This window comes from Cebus imitator, unplaced genomic scaffold, assembly GCF_001604975.1.
Source record: "Cebus imitator isolate Cc_AM_T3 unplaced genomic scaffold, Cebus_imitator-1.0 Scaffold27, whole genome shotgun sequence".
Lineage (NCBI taxonomy): Eukaryota > Metazoa > Chordata > Mammalia > Primates > Cebidae > Cebus > Cebus imitator.
In genome coordinates this window covers 6,143,882-6,159,384 of record NW_016107342.1, presented here as the reverse complement: position 1 = coordinate 6,159,384, position 15,503 = coordinate 6,143,882, and the positions used below count along the sequence as shown (strand labels likewise).

Below are 15,503 nucleotides of genomic sequence, written 5' to 3'. Positions count from 1 at the left end.
CTTTTTAATCAGATGAATGGGTGACTTCCCGTGGCTCTAATCGACAGCCAGAAGGGCCCCCGGACCGGTGCATTTGTACGGAGAACCGCTGCTCCGGGGCGCCGGCAAAGCAGCCGCGCTGGGCAAAGCAGCGGCGCCAGCCGGCACAGCCGCGCTGGCCGAAACAGCCGCCCTGGTGACCTGTGGAGCTCCACTGCCTGGAAATTTCCCAGTCTGTGGGCAATAAAAATGCGGCGTCCACTCACCCTCTGCGCTTTCACTGGGAGCTGCAATCCTGAGCTGTTCCTAAACGGCCATCTTGGATCCTCCCGGGCGTTAGCTTGCTTCTTGGTGTCTTGCTAGCAAGCTGCTGGTAGGGCAAAGAATATAATAAGCCAAGTTAATAACCAATTGTCCTTCTACTCTCTATTTTCCAAAATCCTCTGTAATTATTTCTTTCTTGTTCTCTTTATGCTAGTAAGAAAAATTTAAGAGCATTAACCAGCATTGTTTTAAGTGGGGATTTGGGATGGGAAAGGCGGAAGCATGTTACTGGTTTGCCAGTTTTAATAGGACCTTTCCTGCTTCCTGATCGGATCCCCTCTTAGTTCCTCAGGACCTTAACTCATCTGTTTTACTTTCTCATCTTTTTACAGTTTCTCTGCCACTGGCTCTTTCCTTACATCCTAGAAACATATTCAAATCTCCTCTTCTAAACCCAAAAATAATTACCCTTTAACAATTTTTTTGGCCTCTCCTTGCTTTCAACACTGAAGAGTGGTTTAACAATGCTGCTTCCAGTGTTTCAAACCCCTGTCACACTCTGACTCCTCCCCACATTATTGCTGCTGCTGTTTGAAAGGTCACTGATTCTCCATGTTTCCAATTTAATGATTGCTCTCAGTCACCCTCTTCAGTCTCGCACTGTGTCACTGTGGGTTCTTGACCTTGATCCTTCCTGTGGCTTCCTGATCGATCCCAGCTGCACTTCTGCTCAGGCCATAGTCAATTTCATAGGTTTGCTTCATCTGAGAGCTACTTCATGGGCTCTCTCCTAGACATACACATCCCTTAAGGACCTACGCTAGGCTTGTCTCTCTCTTTTGAAACAAACATGCCCATTTCCATGTGTATAGCTGTTACCTTTAAGTAGAGAATTCTGGATCTCCGTTGTGAGCCCAGTTCCTCTCTCTTGACCCAGCCTAGTTCTTATGAATGCCTGTTGGAGATATTGACACAAAGGTCCTGTGGAAATCTCAGATTTACACACCTGAAACCTACTCAGCTCTGTCTCCCACAGCCTGTTCTTCCTGTTTTTTACATTTTTGTTAATGGTGTCACTGTCATCTGATTCATTCAAGTTAAAATCCTTAGGGCCATTTCTTAGCTACAACTTTTTCTCACCCCCAAATATAATTAGTTATGAAGTCCTGTCACTTTTATCTCCACAGTGTCCTGGGACCTGTCCCCTGCCTTTTATTTCCGTGACTGCCATCTTTGCTTAGGACTTCTTCACTCTTGCTTGCTTGATTGCAAAACATTTTGACTGTTCTTTTTACCTGTACTTTCTGTTCTCTCCAGTTCATTTTCTATATCACTGACTCCCAATTGCAAATCTAGTAGCATCAAATGAACTAAGATTTTTTTTTAAAATTGCAGAGTTCTGGACAACTTTGCCCAGTGATTGTGATTAATTAGATCTGGGTGGGATACAGGAATCTGAATTTTGAAAAATGCTCCACAGTGAATAAAGCAAATTTAGGACAATATTTACTATATGAACCATTTATATAATTTTAGCACAAAAAGCAATGCTATCTAGGTTGGGCATGGTGGCTCATGCCTGTGATCTCAGCACTTTGAGAAGTCAAGGGGATGGATCACTTGACATCAGGAGTTTGAGACTAGCCTGGCCAATGAGGTAAAACACCGTTTCTGCTAAAAATACAAAAAAATAGCCAGGTATGGTGGTGCATGCCTCTAGTCTCAGCTACTCAGGAGGCTGAGGCAGGAAAGTCATTTGAACCTGGAAGGCAGAGGTTGGATATATACATCTATCTTTCTCTCTTCCTCTCTTTCTCTATGCAGACTAGAAGGATAATCACCAAATGAAAGTATTTATTTCTGGGGAAAGAAAAAGGGAAACTCAAGTAGAGGTATAGTTTACTTCTCTTAAAATTCTAAACAAAAGTGGAAAAACGTCAACATGATTGTGTCATGTATTGTCATTGAGAAATCTTGTATTGTCATTTGTACTTTTCTGTATATATTAAGCAATTTGGAAGCTCTCCAGGTGATTCTGATGCACATCCCAACTTGGTTTCTGCGTTGTCGTGTAATTGGTCATCTGAAAATGCAGATGTGGCTACATCATACCTCAGCTCCACAGCCTTCCATGGCTCCCATCTCCTACAGACTCAATTTCAAATTCCTTATGGTGGCATTCCAGATACTGGCCTCACTTTCTAGCCTTGCCTTCCACTGCTTACCATTCTGTGTCTTTTGCAGATGATTTTGCTTCTGTATTTAATTCTTTTCCCTCACTCTCTGACATTTGCTCATCAAAATATTGTTTCTCCTTCAAGATCCATCTTAAAATCTACCTCCTTCATAAAACTCCTCTCTTTGCAAAAGCTTTATTTTCTGTGCTCCCTACAGAATTTCATTTATATTTCTTTTATGATACTCAGAATATTATGGTATAGATCATAGTTATGATGATCTATACGCTTATCTCATTCTCTTCTGTCTCCAAATTCAAGCTCCTTAAAGGGAAGGACTGTATTATTCACTTATTCTGTATATCTTATATTGATAAAAAATATTTATGAGTGCATGTCATATGCAAGGCCCTGTGCTAGGTCATGGTGTATGTATATAAGTAAAGCAGAGTTCTGATACCTGGGGTCGTGGTTACCCCAGAAAGGAGTACTTTCCTGTTCATTGCCATGAAGCCAACACACGAAACCAAAAGTGAGTGTCAAACGCTGCAGGCTTTAGTCAATGGCCATGGAATTGGACAAGTGGAAGTGTAGCTCACAAATCAACTTCTTGGTTCCTAAGAAGTGGGAAGCTACAGATTATAGGGCATCCTTAATGAAGGGGCTGGGCGTGAAGAACAATGGGAGGCATCTTCATGCTTTTTCTTGGAAAGGGAGAGAAATTTTCTAGGAATCAAAGAGCCTCGTTCATTTTGTCCTTTTTTGGTCTCATCCAGTTGTTGTCATGGTGATTGTCAACTGTCTTGGCACTGGTAGGAGTATCAATCAGTATGGAAATTGGATTATAATTAAGCCAGAGTTTCTTCAGAGGTTGAGTAAGCTGCCTAAGATGGAACCTCTGACCACAGACATACTATTTCCTAAAAATAAGCAATGTTCAAGCTCAGTAGGAGTTTAGCTATGTTGCATAAACACTGCATTGAGCAACAAAAATGGGCTAGGGGCCCAGCTAAGTCACCTAGGCATTGCAGTAGGTAACAGTTCCATCCATATTCTGCCACAAGGCTTATGGCAAGTGCTGTAAGGGAGCAGTAAGTCCCCTAATGGAGCAGTAAGTACCCTAAGGGAGGAGACAACAAGAATCCCTCATCTGTCTGGCATGTTGTTAAATTTTAAAAGGAGGAATCTGGTGTGGTTGATAAAAGCTGAACAGGGTCTTATAGATGAGTTGTCTTGAGCTGGGCTTTTCTGTGTAAGATATTAACAAGGAGCATGGGTTGAGACAAGGCCTTCTTGAATTAATGAATAAATCCTAGGCAGAGTCCTCCAAGACTTGGAGGCTCTATTTGAGGACAGTCAGTAATCTATTTTGACCAGGGCTTGGACCAAATGGAAGAGAGCAGTGGAAAATAAGCTTGGGAGAGGAGTTTGGGACCCATCTTAGTAGACCTAGGTGCTTGGTTATAAATAGATTAGGTTTTATTTGGCTTGATGCCACTGATAGCTCATGGACAGTATCATGGCATGGTCAGGATCAGTGTGTGGTATGATCAGTAAAGGAAGTGGGAGAACAGTTAAGAAGAGGTCTTGACCTGGTCCAAGACAGGTGATCCATGCTGGGGCTTGGGTGATTGTGACAACAGGCCTGGAAGAGAGGACAGGCATGATCACTTGTGCAGGGCACAGCTGATTCAGTTGTCCTTCATTACTGCGGATTATAGAATTTATTAGCAATGAGGAGTAATAAGGTGAGAGCCCTTGAAGATGACTCAAGAATTCAGCCTGGCTCTTGACTAGGAGGATGGTGATTCTAATAATATGAAGATAATGGGGAATAAGATGGAGTTTTGTGCTGAAGACGACGTCTTCTGGTTTAGAATATTGTGGTGGATTTGTATCTCCCCCCAAAAAAATCCAAGTCTCAACCCCTGGTACCTTTGCAGATGTAATTAAGAATTTCAGGATGAGCTCATCCTGAATCAAGTGTGGACCCTAGGTCCAATAACTGGGGCCCTTATAAGAGAGAGGAGGGGACACACAGATACAAGGGGAAGGACACGTGAAGAAAAGGCAGAGATTGGCATTACATAGCCAAAGCATGGCAATGATTGCTAGAACCACCAGAAACTAGGAGAGAGGGCTGGAACACAGAGCCTCCAGAATGAAGCAACCCTGCCAGCATCTTTAATTATGGCCTTCCAGCCTTCAGAAATGTGAGAATTGATTTCCATTGTTTTAAGCCAGCAGTGTTTTGGTAATTTGTTATAGCAGACCTAGGAAACTAATTCAGATTATGTTCAGATTTAAACATAGAGGACAAGAATTTACCAACCAGCTCCATCCTAAACTCCTCATGATCCTTATATGATCCACTGAAAAGATGAATATTCATTGAGAAGATCCTATTGCTGATGTTAGCAACATTTGGTGATGGGTATGGGGTCGGGGTCAAGAGTGGTGGAGTGGTGTTATTTAAAAATGAGGCAGGTTCAGTTGATTTGCTTCTCTACAGGAAAAACTCCTATTTCAAAAGCAGGAAGCAATCAGTAATTGAGCATTTACTGAGTTTCTATTTTGTGTCCAATGCTATGCTAAGGACCAAAAGAGATACAAGATAATAGGATTCCATGTGGACACCTGAAATACTCACAATCCGATACAGTAATTGAAACAAAACCCTTTAGGAAAGCTAATACCTAACCAATTGGTAAGGGAAGTAAGGAATATCGAACTGCATATGGAAAATTTGTTTCTTTTTTATTAGATACTTGAATTTTTTTTTTTTAAATTACCATCCAGTTTGAGATTCTGTGACAAAGTCACTCAGAATCAAGGGTGTGTTCCTTGATCCCTTAAAGTTAAATTACTTCTTGGCTTGAGGCATGATGCATACTAAAGTAACACAAGAGCCCTGGAGTTTGCAGGCTGAGAAATCATCCTTTCGCTTCTCACTTCCTTGCTGGGAAAATGCTCTGCAGCCTGCAGAATCAGTGGCGGGTAGAAGCATAATCACCTTCCTGGTCACGTGAACTGAATGCATTCATGAACTGTCTTATCTAAATGGTTTGACAAATTCTCTGTTCACCTGGCTAATTGCATCAGGTCCTCTCCTTTTCCCTCCACTGCTGGAACTTGGTACAAGTGTCAGTATTGCCCAGCGGCTGAATATGCCCTGAACAAGAACTCCCAGAGCATCACTGCAACCTGGAGAGAACCAAGGGCCTTGTTTGCTGCCCCAGGGAATGCTGCAGGGCATTACTTCTAATAACAAAGGATATTTCATATTCATTTGTAGATACCTCTTGGCAGAGCTGTGCCAAGCTTGTATTGGCTTTTTCCAGAGGCTGGTGAGCAAGAGCAGGGAGTCAAATGGACCTGGGACATGAGGACAGGCTAAGTGATCCCTCATTCTAGCACTGTCACCATGACTTGCCTCCCAACCGTCCATTTTGTTTTGTTCCCCATCTGGATGCATTGCAATCCCCTTGGAACCATAGGATGGGGAGTCAGATCTAATGCCCACCTATGCTATAGGTCAAAAATTGTCTGTGGAGGCTGTAGAAATTAAACTATGGTGTTCATGACTCCCAGCACTAACAAAAGACATCAATCACCTCTCCTGTGTGAACTCCTCCAGTGAAGGAAAAAGTGATTACTTGTGAATCAAGCCTTGAGGCAACTGGGAATCTTTTTGTTGCTGATAATCTCTTACCCTGGACTTGGTTCTGTAATGTGCAAAGATTTTTGCCCCTACTTTTTCTTTCTTTTCAGAAAGAAGAAACTGGTTGGTTAAGGCACCTGAGCCAGCCCTGGATGTCAAGGTAATAGAAATGAGGACACAATTTCTGGAAATAGCATCCCAAAGATGCTGTTTTCAGGGCAACCTCTTGTCAGCACAGAACATTTAAAAAGGGTGCAGAATGCTTCCATGCTATGGAAAGCTGAGGTCATGGGGAAGGCAGTGGTCTTGTTTCAGATTTGGGATCTTCAGGATGTTTGTGAGGTGTTCCTGTTTGTCACTTTCTTTGAATTTAGAGATTATCCTGCTTGGGGATAAGGGAATGAATGACAGTGAGGTTCTTAAGTAGGACACAGAGTCTCTGTGACCTTTCCAGACTCTTCCTTGGGAATCCTGGTAATTAGAGGAGAAAGATAAAGGGAAGGTATCTTAGCTCAGGCTTTCACAACAAAGCCCCACAGACAGGGTGGCTTAAACAAAAGAAATTTATTTTCTCACAGTTCTGGAGGCTGAAAGTGCAAAATCAAGGTGTCAGCAAGTCTGGGTCTTTCTGAGGGCTGTCTCTGTAGCCCGTGGATGGTCTTTTCCCTGCCTTCATATTTTCTTCCATCTGTACATCTGTGTCCTGATTTCTTCTTATAAGGTCACAAGTCAACTACTGGATTGGATTGGGGCCCACCCATATGACCTCATTTTTAATTAATTACCTCTTAAGACTCTCCAAATATAGTAATATTCTGAGGTACTGGGAATTAGGACCTCAACATATGAATTTGGTGTGACGGGGTGGGGGCAGGGTACACAATTCAGCCCAAAACAGAAGGGAATTGTTATTTACAAGTTCAAGTTCAGTTTCATAACTGATAAGCCTTGATTGCCTTATCAGGGTTCTCACCTTTGAGAATTGAATTCAGGCCAATGGGACTTTTCTGGGGAGAGTTGTACATCAGAAAGGCCTGAATTAACTTAATTATACTTGAGGGGTAGGAATGGTATTCACAGCTAAAAGTTTAGTGCTCAAATTGTGCATCTCATCTCTCCAGAATGTGTATTACTGATGTCTTGAGATGGGGTAATTACTTGGGACAGAGAGCTGAGTGCCTTCTCATTCTGGGGTTCCTGATTAGGCTGACTTGAGATCCTTTGTGTTAGCATCCTCATTTCAGTCTGTTGGGGTCTTGCTTCTGCACCCTGTGGGAATGTCTCCTGTTTTAGAGGCAAAGGACTGGTTACTTACATACTAAAAAGAACAATCTTAACAGTATTCATTTGGTCTTAAAAAAAAACCAAAACACCTTGTTGCTCTAGAAGTCAGTCTTTAAAAACACAGAGGAGGAACCCAAGACTTAATTTTGTGTAATTTTCTACAACGTCTTTTGTTGTTTAAATATGTTCCCAACTAACCGAACACAGAAGTAGTGAATGAACTTCAACTCAGCCAAGTGCTAACAATCTGAGATGACAGCAGATCCTCCCAGCTGTGAAGTTTATGCTGAACAGAGTGGCCTGAATCCTTTATGGCTATTGATTTTGCTTGCAATTCCCTTGCCAGTGTACAAAAATGGTTGTTTCTGGTCGGTTTCCTCTGGATGTATTTTGATGACTCACACAGTGCCAGTTTTGTGAACTCAGGTGTGCACTGACATTCCCGCTTCATGCCATCTGCTCTTCTATACAGAAAGTTGAAGGTTAAGACCAGGGAACAGAGGAGCTTCTCTCCTTTTCTTTCAACTATTAGGTTCTCTTGCACACAGAATGCTAGTTACCTTATTTATATGCCCTAGAAATGAAAAGCTTTTGGATGATATTTTACCTGCAGGGATAGTAGCCAATGCTTCAGGGTACCGCAGTGCCTGACTTTTGACATCAGCTTTTTGATAAAACCTCATTATCACCGGGTGAGAGGTCAGGAATGACACATTCTAAGCTTTAGGCACGTGGTATGAAGAGTTACACGTAGCAGGGGATATTGTAGCCCCGCTTCAGCATTAAATATGAGGAACATTAATTAAGATTGGAGTGGGGAGATTTACCAAACCCTTAGGGAAGAAAAACTGTTTAACAGACTTTTATCTTCTTGCTGTTGCTAGTGATTCTGAAACTAGGATTCGTATAATTAACTGGTTCATTGTGGAGTAGCTCTTTTACCTCTTATGTACGTTTCTTAAGAATATAATTAATATTTTTAAAAAAGAAGACTTTTCACACTGTAAGTACTCTATAATTACTTGGTGAATCAATTATATAACAATTGATTCCAGGATAAACAAAATGTGGTATATGCTTACAATAGAATATTATTCAACCATAAAAAGGAATGATATTTTGATACATACTACCACATGTTTGAAACTTGAAAACAATGTGTTAAGTAAAATAAGCCAGACACAAAATGGAGAAATATTGTATGATTCCACTTATATGACATACCTGGAATAGACAAATTCAAAGATACAGAAAGTAGAATAGTGGTTACCAGGGGCTGTGGGTAGGGGAAATGGGGAATTAGCTAAGAGTTTCTGTTTGGGATGACAAAATTTATGGGAGTGGATAATGGTGATGGTTACAGAACATTGTGAATGTACTTAATACCACTGAATTAGACACTCTAAAAATGGTTAAAATGATAAATTTTTATTTTGTTTGTTTTACCATAATAAAAAAGTTTTAAAATATTGATCCCAATGCAGGACGGATATTTGAGACTTATACACATACAAATATATAAATTTAAACTTTTTATTACTTAGACATTTATTACTTAAGCTTAAAAATCTGCCTGAGGGAAGTTTTTCTGTGGATTTGCTACTAATCAGCAATAGAGAAAACTATTCCAGGCTGTTACCAGGACTGTAGTCTCAGACAGTTTTAGCCCAGTTCCTACCCAACTTTTTATTGGAAGAAATAATAAAATTTATGGAAAATATCTCAAAGGATATGGAGTTCATTAGTTTTTCCAGAAATTGTAACTTTTAGCCCTGGATCAAGCCAGATGTCCAGATTTTTATGTGTTTTTTTCTTTGCTAGATCACTTTAGTGAATTGTACTTTGGTGTCATATGTGACGTTAAGAAGACATTACAGGAGATTCCCTACTGTATATACTTAGAGACATTGTTAACGAATTACTCTGCACTTCAAATGTGGATGATAAAGGATCCTTTAAGAATTTGCCTGAGGTAGGGAAGGTTAACAACTTGGAAAAAATTTCTCAATGATGCGAAGCTAACACTCATGAGGAGTATATATATGGTATTTTATATCATGTTCAGTGTGACCAGAGTTTGTCTATTTTCTTCTTCACTTTGGCTACTAGCATGCTCACAGCCTAGTTTATGAACCATATCAGTAATAATTTAGCACCTTACAACATACATTTCTGTGGACTTTTTCTCATGTTCTTATAGCCTCTTTTTATGTTGTCTTCTTTACATAGTATATATGTTTTGTAAATTAACTCATTCGTTTTTGAAATTAGATGGCATACTAGTACTAGTTAGGGTTCTTCAGAGAACCCTGACCTAGAGAGTGTGTGTGTGTGTCTGTATGTGTGTAGAAAGAAAGAGAGTAGGGGGAAAAGGATTTATTTTAAGAAATTTTCTCATACAACTGTGGGGGTTGGCAAGTCTGAGGTTCACAGGACAGGCTACCAGGTTGGAGATCCAAGGAAGAGTTACTGTTGCAATCTTGAGTTTAAAGGTAGGCTGGAGACAACATTTCTTCTTGGGGGACCTCAGTCTTTTCTCTTAAAGCCTCAACTGATCAAACAAGGCCCATTCACATTATGAAAGGTAATCTGCTTTATTTAAAATCTACTGATTAAAATGCTAATCACATCTTAAAAATACCTTCTCAGCAGCATGGGCTGAGGTCTGACCAAACAGAGGGGCACCATAGCCTAGCCAAGTCGACACATAGAATTAACTAGTACATTAACCAGGTGTGGTGGTACATGCCTGAAGTCCCATCTGTCAAGAGGATAAGAGGATTGCTTGAGCCCAGGACTTTAAGGCCATGGTGAGCTATGATCATACCATTGTATTTTAGCCTGGGCCAGAGTGAGATCTCTTACAAAAAAAGATATAAATATATAATAGAAGTTTCTTAAAATTGGGCATAATTTTTGTCTTTTATATTTGCTTATTTGAATGCATATAGGGAAACATTCCAATTCCCTCCCACCGCCTCATCTGGGTTCAAGACTCATGTTGTCATTATTTCATCAGCTGGTAGGGCTGTCTTCCAAACCAGGTTAAATGGTACAGAGTCTTCACTGTGGATGTGTTGAATGCGTGAATGTGTGAATGCAGCGACCTGCCAAATACCCTGATATATGCCAGTGTTATAGACAGTTCTGCCAGCTCTTTGGTAAACAGACATTTTTGTGGAGGGACGTGATGAAGTGTATGATTTCACCAGTTATTACCATTCTTAATTAGACGGGGCCCAGGTGTGTGTTAATAAAACGCTAGTTCACACTCTCTGTAATGTTAATGGCCCCACCTTGACTTGATTCCAGGGATTTCATGCATTTGAGATTGTTCAATTGACTGTATTGCTGTCCTGTTCTGAAATGTCTCCGAACATTGAGAAACCTGCCTTTTGTTAGAAAACATTCCAGTTGTTCAGGAACGTAACTCATCGTCAGCAGTGGCTCTTACCTTATCTTTTTTATCTCTGGTAGGCTGATTACTCTGAGTGTAAACCTTTTCACTGTTCCCGAGAGGAGCCTGACAACCACATTCTGTTTCTCAAGGTAAGAATGGCAGCTGTTACAGCAGCCCTCGGCTTTTCATTTGGGAGCTCTGGTTAGGTAGTTGGGCGTGGACTTCTGAAAGTCCTGGGACTCTGTCTTTTTCTCATCACCTCGGCAGTTTGCCAGGTTTCCCATCCTAAGCCCTCACTGCTTACTGTGGTCCTGCGGTTTGGAAGTTTGGCTTGAGCTTAAGTTATATTTCTGGTGAACCAAAGAGGGGAGTCCCCATGCTCAGCAAATGGTTAGTAGATCAAAGACTTCTCTGCTTACCACAGAAGCTAATTTGGTCAATTGAAAGAGAACTTCCTCAGAGTAACCTTCTCAGTGGCAGATAGGGGGTGTGTCAGGGGTGCGGCGCAATGTTCAAAAGTGTCTGCAGTAAGTGACGTTGCTGAATACACCTAGAACGTGTGTGCACTAATTACTGAGCATTTTTAATTATAGGACCTTTACATGTTAAGCCTTAGAAAATATTTACTGATCTAAAACAGGACGAGAGTCTTGCCCCAACAAAGAAGAGAGACAGCATAGATGGATGTGGGCACATTGAATGTTATGTGTTCAACTGATGATTGCTTTTTACTTGATGCATTTTGCCTTTTGGTTTTAGGTATGGTGCTTATTGCACAGGTTGACCAGGTTAGTGTGTCAGGCCTGAGTCCATTTTTCTAGGTGAAGACATTAAATCAGAGATCTGATTTTTCTGAGGGCAGGCAGCAAATGCCAAGGAATACCTGTGTGAGGCTTCGGGGACTGGCCCCGGTCCTCTGAGTAGCCTTCTTGGATATCCAGACTATCAAATACCAGCCCAGAGGCCTTCTGCCTTGCAGACAGACCTCCCACTTTGCATCTGATTGGTGGAAGCGAGGGAGGAAACACACAAAGCAAATTAACTGAGATTATGAGCTGATCTGGCCAGGGCCATGTTTATGTTATGTTTCTTGCCTAAAGAGCAGATTGAATTATTAGCGCCTGTGTTTGTTAATGATAATTATGTGTTTCAAGTACAAAGCAGAATTCTGTAAACTATTTACTAAGATGCTTTTGTAAATGGATAACATTTTATGACCCTAATAAGGCCCAAGACAACCAGCAGGAATTTGTATATTATCATCATTCTTTTCCCTGGGGCGTATTGGGTGGTGTGTGAGCTGTAACTTCAACTTGAGAGTCTGCTAGTAAGAAACCCAAAAGACACAAAGATCAGGGGAATGACGATCTAGTCTTGAGATACATGGAAACATTGGGTCATTTTCCAAAGGAAGGAAATGTAATTCTTTGTTAGTAACAGTGTTAAACAGTGTCAGGATCATCATCATCACCATGTTGATAAAGTGTAACTCTAGTATTAACCGTCTCTATCACCACCATCACTACAGTTAACGTTTGTGCTTTCTTACTCTCTAACAGATACTAGGCATTTTGTATGGATTCTGTCTCTCACTCTGCACAGCATTCCTGTGAGGAAGGGTCTATTAATATCCACCTTTTACAGTTGAAACTGACGCTTACCTAAGAGACTAGATAAGTTGCCCAAAGTTAGACAGTCAAGCCAAAAAGTGGCCGAACTGCGATGTAACCCACTGAACAGCACAGAATGGGGCCAATCTCACATGGCTGTGCTTTATTCGATGTCCACACTCACCACTGCTCACATTGCCTTTGCCCCTGACCACTACCTGCTGTTGACATTCTATCTCTTCTGCACGAAAGTAGTCAAAAAATTCAGGAGCATTTAAGTAGTTTGAGATCATTAAAGCATATTTGGCCTATGAACAACAGCAGAAAGAATTAAGAGTAAAAATCACCCAATTTTAAAAGGTGCCGGTTGTCGTCATGAGCACGTTAATGTATTTTGCTGCTGTTTTCCCCTTTCTATATAGTTTTTTCACATATTCTCTATAGACTTAAGTTTTGAATTTTAAATATAACATAAGTCATTTCTTGTGCTTTTGCCTATTTTAATGGCTGCTGAGTACTCTTAAGTGTGGGTAGAGAAATTTAAGTCTACACCACAAAAAGTTATAATCTTGACTTGCTCCTACATGGTAAGTGCAGAGTTTCTGCCCCCCATCCCCACCTTATTTGATAGCTAATTTCTGTTTTCTGAGCAACTGAGTTGGAATTATGGGGTGCCTGCATCCCCTCACATTGTAAATACCTTGTATGTTGAGAGGGGCCTCTGTGGAGTGGGGCAGGGGTCCTGCTTTCCTGGAGCCCAAATCCAGCTCTGTACCAAAGCTAGCTGCAAGTTCTTGGGTTAGTTACTTTATTTTATGGCATCTTCATCTGCGAACATCTCATCAGCTCTGTAATTCCACACTGTCAGGAGTTTTCTGAACTCTCTTGATTCATAACCTGATCACTTTCAATAGATTCAGCAATTTTGGTTGGGCTCAATGGAATTACTCTGAGATGCTTTAAGCAGGGAATTTTGTTTTTCAAGATGATCAGACCTGTAAGCTCTTAGAATTGTCTTACTTTTATATAATTCTTGCCTTTTCCGCTTCTGCACCCTCAACAACTTTTCCCTCCATGCCGATATATCCACAAAATAGATACTACAAAGAATGAGCTCAACAAACAAGAACAAACAGGTAATGCACAGACAAAGGCTACCGGCCTTGTGTAAGAACCTTTAGCACCATGGCTGTTCAGCTTAGCAAATAATTGAGTAAGATTGTTTTCATTTAAATGTGGTAGTTTTGTTTATAATAAACGGGGACTTAAGCTTCCAGAGCCTTTGATCACATATCTCAGAGCAATTTCCCTACAAAGTTGAGTATCAGTTCTTCCCTCATGTTACAGGGATGGGAACTCTGATTTATGGAGCTTGCTATTTTTTCCCCCTGTGTCCTACAGTGAAATAACCTTTGGTTTAGGTCACAGTAAAATCACAGCTTAGAATATAATCATTCTCTTGTGGTGGGAAGGGAAGACTTTCACTCTAACCTGTGGGGTCAACAACTGGGTCTATGAAATAAACTGACAACAGGCAGTTGGATTTTGGAGCTCATATACTCTCTTCACAGGACAGACAGGAGGAGGGATATAGGCAACTAAGGGAAGAGTAAATGATTTTTTGGGAAGATGAATGGGCCCTCAGAAGAATAAATGGGAGATACACAGTGGTTTGTGACAGAGTTTGTCTAGGTGGGGTGTGTGTTCTAGTCTTCTTACCTATGATAAGAGTTAATCTCCCCTGGTTGATGAAGCTTCTATGGAGAGAATTGATGACAGCCAAGTTCCTTTTGGAGCATCTGTCTGTCTTTAGGCAGATAACGGGAGCCCAGTGAAAGCCTCTCTCTGCATTTGCTGTTTTTCAAATGCCTTCAGCTCAAAAGAATCATACGAATACGGTATGTTTTAGAGTGGCATATCCTGAAGTCCTTCACTTGCTTTGACCAGCAGAATAAGATGGAGGCATTCGGAGCTTCCTGCATTCTTGGAGCCACAGATCTGGACCATGGAAATGACATGATTGGTTCTGACTGGCTCCCTTGATTCTCCCCTAGTGATGCTGACCTTGAATTGGTTGGCTCATGCCATGAAGGTGTCTACCCACACTGTTGTGCAATATTCAAGTGTTCTGGAATAACACTGCTTCCAAGGAAGCCAAATTCATGCATTTCTGGCTTTGTATTTTATCGTAGACCAAAAGGAACAAACAAAATCTTGCATTCCCATGATAACCCTCTACAAGAATCTAACTTGGCACCCTGCCTTGGTGCAGAAAGCTTGCCTCCATCTTTCCAAATCTGATCACTAATTTGTCTTAGCTTTTTCCAAGTGAATGTGCTGCCTCACTGGCCCTAGGTGCACCGGTGAGATGAGAGCTTGGAAGCACCACTTGATGGTTGGTAAATCTGCTGGCAAATAACCAAGTGGCCTGGTTTTATGTGTGTGTGTTTGAATTGCTATTGATAATAAAACATCATTTGTGTAGGGCCTTGTGTCAGTTATCTATTGCATAACAAACCATCTCAAACATAGTGGCTTAAAACAACTGTTTTATTTGCTTATGATTCTGTGGGTCAGCAATTTGGGCACTCTTGCTAACATTGCCATTTGGCCTCAGCTGGGTGGCTCTTTTGTTAGTTTCACCTGGGGTCACTCATACCCTGCACTCAGCTGGTACCTGGGAGCTAGGTGATCCAGGGCATCTCAGCTGAGATGACTCATCTCTGCCATGTGGTCTCCCCTTTCAATAGGCCAGCTCAACCTCCTTCACATGACAGAACTTTCTGGCAAGAGGATAAGAGCAAAAGCTATAAGCTTGAAGCCTAAACTCAGAAATTACATAGCCTCTCTTCTGCCACATTCTGTTGGTCAAAGGAAGTTTTAGAGCCAGCCCAGATTCAATGGGAGGGGATTGGAAATAGACTCCACCTCTAACTCAGAGTAGCTGCAAAGAATTCATAGCCATTTTACATTTTTTGCAGGCTCTTAACTTTGATATAAAAGCAATCTGAGGGCCGGGCGCGGTGGCTCAAGCCTGTAATCCCAGCACTTTGGGAGGCCGAGGCGGGTGGATCACGAGGTCAAGAGATCGAGACCGTCCTGGTCAACATGGTGAAACCCCGTCTCTA

The 15,503-nt window shown here is 41.3% G+C and overlaps 1 protein-coding gene across 7 annotated transcripts in view; it reads left to right on the top strand.

Annotated features, from left to right (window-relative positions):
• LYPD6B (LY6/PLAUR domain containing 6B) overlaps positions 1–15,503 on the top strand; it is a 199,061-nt gene that overhangs the window by 126,488 nt on the left and 57,070 nt on the right. For 3 of the 7 annotated variants that reach the window (XM_017523230.1, XM_037736592.1, XM_037736591.1), the window contains one exon: positions 10,843–10,914. The exons of the other annotated variants lie outside the window; for them this stretch is intronic. The gene's annotated coding sequence lies outside the window, so the exon portion shown is untranslated. The remainder of the gene's footprint in view (positions 1–10,842; positions 10,915–15,503) is intronic. 7 annotated transcript variants of the gene reach the window in all.